Source organism: Balaenoptera ricei, chromosome 2 (genome assembly GCF_028023285.1).
Source record: "Balaenoptera ricei isolate mBalRic1 chromosome 2, mBalRic1.hap2, whole genome shotgun sequence".
In the NCBI taxonomy this organism is placed as follows: domain Eukaryota; kingdom Metazoa; phylum Chordata; class Mammalia; order Artiodactyla; family Balaenopteridae; genus Balaenoptera; species Balaenoptera ricei.
Window position 1 is genome coordinate 94,948,125 of NC_082640.1, and position 11,429 is coordinate 94,959,553.

The window sequence follows — 11,429 nt, forward strand, 5'->3', positions numbered from 1 at the left end:
TATCCATTCATCTGTCGATGGACACTTAGGTTGCTTCCATGTCCTGGCTGTTGTAGATAGAGCTGCAATGAACATTGTGGTACATGAGTCTTTTTGAATTATGGTTTTCTCAGGGTATATGCCCAGTAGTGGGATTGCTGGGTCGTATGGTAGTTCTATTTTTAGTTTTTTAAGGAACCTCCATTGGCTGTATCAATTTACATTCCCACCAACAGTGCAAGAGGGTTCCCTTTTCTCCACACCCTCTCCAGCATTTATTGTTTGTAGATTTTTTGATGATGGCCATTCTGACTGGTGTGAGGTGATACCTCATTGTAGTTTTGATTTGCATTTCTCTAATGATTAGTGATGTTGAGCATCCTTTATTGTGTTTGTTGGCGATCTGTATATCTTCTTTGGAGAAATGTCTATTTAGGTCTTCTGCGCGTTTTTGGATTGGGTTGTTTGTTTTTTTGATATTGAGCTGCATGAGCTGCTTGTAAATTTTGGAGATTAATCCTTTTCAGTTGCTTCATTTGCAAATATTTTCTCCCATTCTGAGGGTTGTTTTTTCATCTTGTTTATGTTTTCCTTTGCTGTGTAAAAGCTTTTAAGTTTCATTAGATCCCATTGTTTGTTTTTATTTCCATTTCTCTAGGAGGTGGGCAAAAAGAATCTTGCTGTGATTGATGTCATAGAGTGTTCTGCTATGTTTTCCTCTAAGAGTTTTATAGTGTCTGGCCTTACATTTAGGTCTCTAATACATTTTGAGTTTATTTTTGTGTATGGTGTTAGGGAGTGTTCTACAAATTTAATAAATCTTAAAATTACCTTCTTTGCTTCAAATCTTTTCTGTTAAGAAATTGAATGTTACAGATGTAGTTAAGTCCCTTTTTTCCCCTTTCTCATCTCATTCCTCTCTCCTAAAGACAGCCAGTCTCCTGAGGTTGAAATGTATTGTTCTATCTACATTTTCATGCTTTTTCTGCGTACCACATTTGATAAATATAGGGTAAGGTTTCTATGGTTCTTAAACTTTGTTAAAGTTATCATTTTATATATATGTCATTCTGCATATTGATTTTTTCAGTTCATCAATATTTTAGACATTCATATCTGAGTATCTAATCATTCATTTTGACTTATAAACTTAAATAAATATACCATATGTATTTATCCTTTGTTCTATGTATAGATATGTCACTTCCTATTTTTGGCTATTATAAATAGTGATGTAATGAACATCCTCATATGTTTATCTTCTTATGTGCATGCATGTGCCAGGTTTCCCCGGAAAATGGAATTGTTAGATTGAGGGTAGGCAGTTTTACCAGACATTGTCAAATTGCTTTCCAGAGTGGCTCTGAATAGTGATGAGAATTCTCATTTCCCCACATCTCACCAACACATGATATTATCACACTGTTTTTGCCAGCCTTCATTGATATGAAATTGTTCTCATTATTTGCAATTCCCTATTATTAGTGAGGCTGAACATTTTTTCCCTGTTGTTTCTGGTCCGTTAGCATTTATTCTGTGAATTGCTAGTTCATGGCCTGTTTTTTATTGGGTAGTTTTTCTTATTGGTTTGTTGAAGTTTAATATTTTTCTGGAAACTAATCTTTTGCTGGTTGCACGAGTTGTAAATATCTTCTCCCACTGTCTGACTTAAATTTTTTTTTAATTGTCTCAGTTAGTACATGTTTACTGAGTATCTATTATGTGCAACTCTCAATACCAGGCTGAGGTAGAATTTCAAGTGTTATATTGGTCTAACACTCAAGGAGCCTATTAAAGGTGGAATAGAATTTTAATTTACAACTTGAATCTTTTTCTCTTTTAGCTGAATACTGTCTCCATTTTACAATATATGCTTTTCCAGATAATTAGTGAGGGAAAGATTTAATTTTCACACTTAAACCATTTTTAGAAGATGTAATGTACTACTTAATGTAATTTGTTTCCATTCTTGCACTAAGTTTTTCTTTTGATATTTTATAGTTGTGTGTTTTAAATTACATTTGAAAGGGCAATGAGTGTTTGGATTATTGCACATGATGTGTTCTAAAGTGTTCAGAAGCATTTAGCAGAGCCTCCAAAAATTAAAATTCCACTAGCCCCTTACCCTAGAGGTCTGTAGATACCAAAGTTGAGAGAAGCAGCCTGGTGTGATGGAAAGAACATGGGTATTGGATCAGATAATCCTGGGTTCAAATCCTGGCCCCTTCAATTATTATTTTGTGTAATTTTAGCCAATTGTTTCAATTTCCTTGAGACTAAGTTTCTCAAGGATGAGATAGAAGATGGCTTTCACTAGGTTGTGAAGATTGAATCTAATCATGTGTATTAAAAGTGCAAGGTACAGTGGTCAGTACATAGTAAACATTTGCTAAGTATATTTTGAAGAAATATGTGGAAGAGATAGAACCTGCTGAAGGTATATAAAGGACTGTCAGTCATCCCAGCCCCACCCTCTCCCTCTGGACAAAAAGGTGTGATTTTCTGCTGTCCTAAGGCAGTATTTGTCAACTCCATCCTTATGCTACCTTCCTAAGTGAGCAGCTAAGCCTGATTGCTCTTTGTACAGCTGGTTGCTCCCTGGAAGAAGTTGGACTTCCTTTTCCCTCCTATCATGTAGCCTCTTGTAGACTAACCCTAGCCTACATCCGTATCACATCTGTACCCAGTGCTTTTTCAGAGGGCAAAATACCATTACGATGGGCACAAAAATCCCCTTTCAATACATGATTGAAAGTGAAACCAATTCCTCAGTTCTAAGTAGTTCCTTGGAGGGCACAGCTCCCTGTCTTAAGTCCTAGTAATCCCTCTGTTTCCAGTAAAATCTCGTTTCCTTAGTGACAGTTGCACCACTTCATTTGAAGTTCACACTCTCCCCGTTAATCAGACAAGCATAATACTTCTTTGTGGAGTTTCTCAGTGAAGTTGGAGTTCCAGGCTTTTATTTCTGTTGTTGCCTGGCTTTAAGGCACACACCATTAACTTCTTTTTTTTCGCTAAATTCAGCTATAAGCAGGAAGGATGGACCAAATATGGAAGACTTCACATCTCAGTTCTCTTAAGCAGAATTTAATAAAACATTACAAACAGCAAATTGTATAAAAGAAGAATTGTTACTACAACTTTTAGTTTTATTTTATATAATCTGTTCACATCTAAAAGAAAGAAAGAACAGAAGTCACTGTCCCTACGTGTGGAGAGATGGGGAAACACTGATACACTTCCTCTATCTTTCTGGAAGGCATTTTGTAAAACCGACCAAAACTCCTTTACTCAGCAATTCTACTTCTAGAAATTTATTTTAAGGAAATATCTAAGGGGCAAAATTGTTCTACCTCATTCTTATTAATACTAACAAAAAAGCAAAAACCCCAAAACTTAATTGTCCAAATACAGGATTGGTTGAAGATTGCAGTATATGCACGTGATAGAATATTATACAACCATTAAAATGTTAAACATTCAAAAATTTTATGTTACATGTCTAAGTGTGAGGTGTGTGCACGTGACGAGTCTATACACCGAGTTACAAGGAGGGAGTTACAAGTAGGCGTACAATGTGAGTATGAGTATGGCAGGTGAGATGGGATGGGGAGGAAAACTGGGAGTATGAGTGGGCAGGAGTGGAGAATAAAGTGTGAGAACTCTAAATACAAAAGTATTTGGAAGGCTACGTGACACAACATCCTTGTATTTCTATCTGAATATTCACTTGCTTGATGATCTCATCCAGTTTCAAGGTTTTAAATATCTGTAGGCTGATGACTGCCAAATTTGTATCTGCAGCCCAGGCTTTCTACATGAACTCCAGACTCATCTAACTACTCCCCTGATAGTCCCACTGACACTTCTAATACACATCTCAAACTTGACGTGCTCAAAGCTGAACTCCTCTCTACTCCTTCCTGTTTCTTGGCTCCAAACTTTGAAGTCACCCTTGACTCTTTTCTTTCTTTCATATCCCACATCTGCGAAACCATTAGCAAATCTTGCTTGTCTTACTTTCAAAATATATCTAGAGTCAGATCACGTCACACTGGTCCATTAGTACCACCATCATCTCTTCTCTAGATAATTATAATCGCTTCCTATCTGGTCTGCCTGACTCCTTGTTCCCCCAAATCAACTCCCAACACAACAGCCAGAGTGACTCTTTCAAGAATGAAGCTGGCTCATGTTACTCCTCTGCTCAGATACTTTCACGGTTTCCTATCCTGCTCAAAGTAAACGGTAAAGTACTTATAATGACTAGAGAGGCCCTCCCTGATCTGACCCACCTCTTCCCATTACTTTTCTCACCCCATTTCCTCCTAGTCTCTGGCTCCATCACTCAACTCCAAGCTAAGTATCCTCCTAGCTGTTCCTCAAACACAAGAGGCTCACTCTCATCGTACTACCTTGCATGTACCATTCCCTCTACCTAGAGCATTTTTTGTCCAGATATACCTAAGGTCCCTTCTTTCACCTCCTTCAGACTTTTGCTCAAATGTCTCCTTTTCTGGGAGTTTTTTTTTTTTTTTTTTTTTTTTAACTGTCAAATGCTACAGAAAATCTGGTGACTTTAGGTATTTGTTTTTTGTTTTTTTTTTAATTTTGTTTTGTTTTTTTTATTTATGGCTGTGTTGGGTCTTCATTTCTGTGCGAGGGCTTTCTCTAGTTGTGGCAAGCAGGGGCCACTCTTCATCGCGGTGCGTGGGCCTCTCACTATCGCGGCCTCTCTTCTTGCAGAGCACAGGCTCCAGACGCGCAGGCTCAGTAGTTGTGGCTCACGGGCCTAGCTGCTCCGCGGCATGTGGGATCTTCCCAGACCAGGGCTCGAACCCGTGTCCCCTGCATTGGCAGGCAGATTCTCAACCACTGCGCCACCAGGGAAGCCCTGGGAGATCTTTTCTGACTTATCCTGTCTTACACCCTTTTTACCCCTTCCCTGGCTTTCTTTTTTTTCTCCCTGCACTTATAACTTCTGACATATTATGTGTTTCCTTTGTTTATTTTCTCTCTGTCCCACCAGATTGTAAGCTGCATGAGGAGTTCACCATGACGTCCTCAGCATTCACAAGAGTGCCCGACACAAGGAAGGTCCCTGACAAATACCTGTTGAATGAATGGGTGAGAATCAGCTCTGGTTCTCTGGATGGTGAGGTGTTTTACATTCTCCTCCTTGTGTATCAGAGCTCCTAATTTTTCTAGATGAAGTTTAAAAAAAAAAAAAGAAATAATTCTAATTGTGCCTATGTTACAGACAGGGGAATGAGGGAGATAAAAAAACTTCCCCAAGTAATGAGTGTCAGAAATTAACCCTAGCTCTTTTCCTTTTTTTTTTTTCAAGGAGACAAGGGTTTCTCAACCTTGGCACTATTGACATTTTAGGCTGAGTAGTTCTGTGTTGTGGGCTGTCCTGTAAATTGTAGGGTGTTTAGCAGCATCCCTGGCCTCTACGCAGTAGGTGCCAATAACGCCTCCCTCCTCTGCTTTAAAAACGATAAATGGACTCCGGTTATTTTAAACATTCTGTTCTCACATCAACCAATGAAGGTAAATACAGCCTTGATTTTGGAAAAAACAACAACAACAAAAAAAAAACGATAAATGTCTCCAGATTTTGCCAAGTGTCCTCTGAACAAACTACCGGGAATGTTTTGTTCTTCCTTTGAGAAAAGGAATCCACGGGGAGATCCACAGAGCTGATCCTGGTGCCCAGCCTCATCATTATTGCCTCTGACGAGAGCTGTTAAGCTGAATTTTGAGTTGCACCTTTTAGGCAAGCAGCCCATGAGATGGGAAATAAATTGAGAGTAAATTGAGCTATTTGAGAAGCTAAAAGGTGATCCTGAGGCTGTGGCAAAAGGGAGTAGGGGGTGTGAGCGAGGGAGAAGCTCAGGGAAAAAGACAGGTCATGCAAGGTCTTGAAGGCCATTTTAAGAAGGTTAAATTTTATAATTACATTATTTTAAAATTATTTAGTTTGGGGCTTCCCTGGTGGCACAGTGGTTAAGAATCTGTCTGCCAATGCAGGGGACACGGGTTCGAGCCCTGGTCCGGGAAGATCCCACATGCCACGGAGCAACTAAGCCCGTGCGCCTCAACTACTGAGCCTGTGCTCTAGAGCCCGTGAGCTACAACTACTGAGCCCACGTGCCACAACTACTGAAGCCCGCGTGCCTAGAGCCTGCAAGAGAAGCCACCACAATGAGAAGCCCGCACACTGCAAGGAAGAGTAGCCCCCGCTCGCCACAACTAGAGAAAGCCTGCACGCAGCAACAAAAACCCAACGCAGTCAAAAATAAATAAATAAGGTAAATAAATTTTAAAAATTATTTAGTTTAATTTTAATAGGTAGTAAATGCTCATTAAATGAGTAAGTAAATAAGAAAGTAAATAAATAAATACAGCAAAAAGTAAAGTTATAAAAGGTATCTGTGAAAAGTCCTCCTCCCACCTCTGGGCCCATCCACTCAATTCCTGTTCTAGGTAACTACCATTATTAATTACTTACTAATAATTTCAATGTTTTTTTTTTTTTTTGCACAGGGTATGGGGCACATAAAAGCAAATATAGTCTGCGTTCTCATTTTCCCCCTGCTTTTTTTTCACAAGTGGTACACTCTGTTCTGCACCGTGCTGTTTTCCTCATCCCTTGGAGCAGACTCCTTTTTTTGTAGAGTTGCACTGTGTGCATGTGCCTTAGTTTAATTAGTTTCCTAGCCATGGACAGTTGTGTTGTTTTCAATCTTTTGCTACTACAAACTGTGCTGCAAAGAATAACCTTGTACGCTTGTCATTTCACACATGTACAAGGATATGCTGAAGTGGAATAGCTGGGTCAAAGGCAAGTATACATTTGCAGTTTTGGTAGATATTTCCAGATTGCCCTGCCACCTCTCTTTCCATGTGAGCACCCGTTTCCCTACAGCCTTGCCCACACGCTGTATTAGCAAACTGGGGGTGTGCTATTCTGATATGTAGTTGAGTATAGATTTAGGTTGATTTTCTCAGTTATGGGTTTTGTGTTTTCCTTTATGCTAATTTCTCTTACCAGTCTTCACCCATTTTTTCTGTCAGAGTGCTGGTCTTTTTCTTCTTGCCCTTGTGCTGTGAGTTGCAAATATTTTTCCCCAGTTTGTCATTGTCTTTTGACTTTCCTTATGGGTTTTTCTTTTTTTTTTTTTTAATTTTTTGGCTGTGCCACTCGGCATGTAGGATCTTAGTTCCCCGATGAGGGATTGAACCTGTGCCCCCTGCACTGGAAGTGCGGAGTCTTAACCACTGGACCTCCAGGGAAGTCCCTGGGTTTTTTTAAAAATATGGTTGAATTTATAGTTTCTGGCTTTTGAGCCATAGTTAGAAAGATATTCTTCACTCTGAAGTTAACCAGAAAAGCACTTAAATTTTCCTCATGTAATTTTCATTGTCATTTTTTAAACAGCTTTATTGAGGTATAATTGATATACCAAAAAATGTGCATATTTAATGTATATAATTTGATGACTTTGAACATATGCATACACCTGTGAAACTGTCTGTTACCATGATTATAGTGATGGTTTCATGTAATTTTATGCTTTTATTTTTTACATTTAAATCTAATTTTTTTGGAATTTATCGAGGTACACGGTGTGAGGATTGGATGCAACTTATTATTTTTTTTTCTGGATGTATTTACCCGTAGCATTGATGAACATTTGAATCCAGTGTTTGCCTGTTAGGAATACTGCTTCTGTGACCATACTTCCACATGTCTTATGTTGATCATATAAAAGTATTTTTGTTGGTTAAGTACCTAGAAGTAAACTTGCTGGGTTATAGCATATATATATATACATATAATACGTTCAGCTCTGGAAGATACTATGAGAGAATATTTTCCAGGATAGTTATTTCAATTTATACTCCCACCAGAGTGTATGAGAGCCAATTGCTCTTGATATTTGCTGTCTTTCTCATTTCAGCCATTCTGGGTTTTGTGGTAGCATCCATGATGACTAATGAGATTGAACATCTTTTGCATATTTATTGACTGTTTAGATATCCTGTTTGAAGAAGTACCTACTCAAATCTGTTATCTATTTTTCTATTGGGTATACTGTCTTTTAAAATTGATTTATGGGTGTTGTTTATATATCTGGATGTGTCCTCTGTTGAATATAAGAATTGTGAAAACAAAAAAGACCAAATGGAAATTCTACAACTGAAAAATATATAATAACTGATATTAGGAAATCAATAAACAGGTTTATCATCATATTAGAAATATCTGAAGAAAGAAATCAAAGATACATCAGAGAATAATTTCCAAGCTGAAACTCAGAGGGAAAAGAAGATGGAAAACAAAGAAAAGAATATAAAAATATAATTTATATAACATATTATATAATATGTAATATGTATACACAAATATATATATATGAGATAAGGTAAAAAGTTTAACATAGGCATAATTGGAGTTGCAGAAGAATAAAAGGGAGAAAATGGAACAGAAGCGAAGAGAAAATAACTGATACTTTTTTAAAATTTTATTTTATTTTATTTATTTATGGCTGTGTTGGGTCCTCGTTTCTGTGCGAGGGCTTTCTCTAGTTGCGGCAAGCGGGGGCCACTCTTCATCGCGGTGCGCGGGCCTCTCACTATCGCAGCCCCTCTTGTTGCGGGGCACAGGCTCCAGACGCGCAGGCTCAGTAGTTGTGGCTCACGGGCCTAGTTACTCTGCGGCATGTGGGATCTTCCCAGACCAGGGCTCGAACCCGTGTCCCTTGCATTGGCAAGCAGATTCTCAACCACTGCGCCACCACGGAAGCCCCAAAAGTAACTGATACTTTTTCATCTAAAGTTCCTAACTTGGTTTTCATGTGCTCAATAAATGTTACCTATTATCACTGTCAATATTACTATTTTTCCTACTCTTGCTCCTAGGAAAGATTTATATACTACTGACAATATCAGTGGAGTCCAAATCCACTAGGACATTTGTTCACCAAAGACCTTATGTTCCCGGGGCATTCCTCTCCTCCTCCTCCCCCTCCTCCTCCTCCCCCCCCCTCCTTCTTCTTCTCCTTCTCCTTCTTCATCAGTAACGTTATTGAGATTGCCATACTTTAAACCCTCCCATTTATTTATTTTCTTTTTTTTTATATTTACTAGTTTGCTTTATTTTTTAGATTCTACATGTAAGTGACGTCATATAGTATTTATCTTTCTCTGACTTATTTCACTAAGCATAATATTCTCTAGGTCCATCCATGTTGCTGCAAATGGCAATATTTCATTCTTTTTATGGTTGAGTAATATTCCATTGTATCTATATACCACATTTTCTTAAACCAGTCGTCTGTTGATGGGCATTTGGATTGTTTCCATGTCTTGGCTATTGCAAATAGTGCTGCTATGAACGTTGGGGCACGTGTAGTTTTTTAAATTAGAGTTTTCTTTTTTTCTGGATATATGCCCAGGAGTGGGATTGCTGGATCATACAGTAGCTCTACTTTTAGTTTTTTAAGGAACCTCCATACGATTTTCCATAGTGGCTGCACCAATTTACATTCCCACCAATAGTGCAGGAGGGTTCCCTTTTCTCCACACCCTCTCCAGCATTTATTATTTGTAGACTTTTTTATTAAGAAAAATCTGAATCTTTTATTTTTTATTTTATTTTATTTTGAAATTTTTATTTATTTTTTATTTTTGGCTACATTGGGTCTTCGTTTCTGCGCATGGGCTTTCTCTAGTTGTGGCGAGCGGGGGCTACTCTTCCTTGCTGTGCGTGGGCTTCTCATTGCGGTGGCTTCTCTTGTTGTGGAGCATGGGCTCTAGAGCGCAGGCTCAGTAGTTGTGGCGCATGGGCTTAGTTGCTCCGAGGCATGTGGGATCTTCTCGGACCAGGGCTCGAACCCGTGTTCCCTGCGTTGACAGGTGGATTCTTAACCACTGCACCACCAGGGAAGCCCAATTTGTAGACTTTTTGATGATAGCCATTCTGACTGGTGTGAGGTGATACTGCATTTTGGTTTTGATTTGCATTTCTCTGATAATTAACGATGTTGAACATCTTTTCCTGTGCCTTTTGGCCGTCTGTATGTCTTCTTTGGAAAAATGTCTATTCAGGTCTTCTGCCCATTTTTTGGCTTTTTTGATGTTGAGTTATATATTTTGGATATTAACCCATTACTGGTCAAATCATTTGCAAATATTTTCTCCCATTCATCAGGTTGTCTTTTCATGTTGTTGATGGTTTCCTGTACTGTGCAAAAGCTTTTAAGTTTAATTAGGTTCCATTTGTTTATTTTTCCTTTTATTTCCTTTGCTTTAGGAGACAGATCCAAAAAAATATGACTAAAATTTATGTCAGAGAGTGTCCTGCCTATGTTTTCTTCTGTGAGTTTTATGGTTTCTGGTCTTACATGTAGGTCTAATGCATTCTGAGTTTATTTTCGTATATGGTGTAAGAGAATGTTCTAAGTTCATTCTTTTACATGTAGCTGTCCAGTTTTCCCAGGATCACTTATTGGAGAGACTGTCTTTTCTCCCTTTTATATTCTTGTCTCCTTTGTCATAGTAAATCCCCCCATTTAAAGTGTCCAATTCAATGCCTTTAGTATATTCAGAGTTGGTAACCATCACAAGAATTTTAAAACATTTTAATCACTACCATCCCCTCCTCCAGTACAAAAAACAAAAAAACCCAAACTCTGTTCCCCTTAGCTGTCAAACTCTGGTAGCTAGTAATCTACCTTCTGTCTCTACAAATTTGACTATTCTGGACATTTCATATAAATGGAATGCTATAATATGTGGCCCTTTGTGACTGGCTTCTTTCACTTAGCATAGTGTTTTCAAGGTTTATCCATGTTGTAGCTTGTGTCAGTACTTCATTCCCTTTTATTATGGAATAATATTCTGTTGTACGGATGGATGGATGCTTGGATGGACGGAGATACAATAAACTGAGATGGGGAAGACTGAACGAGGAGCAGATTTTTGGAGAAAGACTAAAATTCGGTTTTGTAACATGTTAAGTTTGAGGTGCCTAAGAGCCATGCAAGCTTATTTGTCAGCTACGCAGTTGGATGTAAGATTTTGGAGCTCAGAAGACTGGGAGGGCCTCATGGTATAAATTTGACACAGGGTTTATACTTATAAGAATATCACCTGGTAGCATTTAAAGTCATAGAAATGGATATGGCCACCGAGGAAGAAAGATGAGAGGAGGGCAACCCCCTGAAGCATGCCCACATTTAAGGGCCAGATGGAGGAGACAAACAGCCAGAGAGGTGGCAGGTGGAGCAGGAGGGGCGATGCCTTGGAAGGAGTAACCATCAAACTCCACCCAGAGGACAAGGAAGATGAAGATTGGAAACAAGCCAAATAGTCTGTTCTCTTTGGCAACCTGAAAGCATTCTATCACTTTCTACTCAGAAATAAAGCTCCAAGAGTAGTGT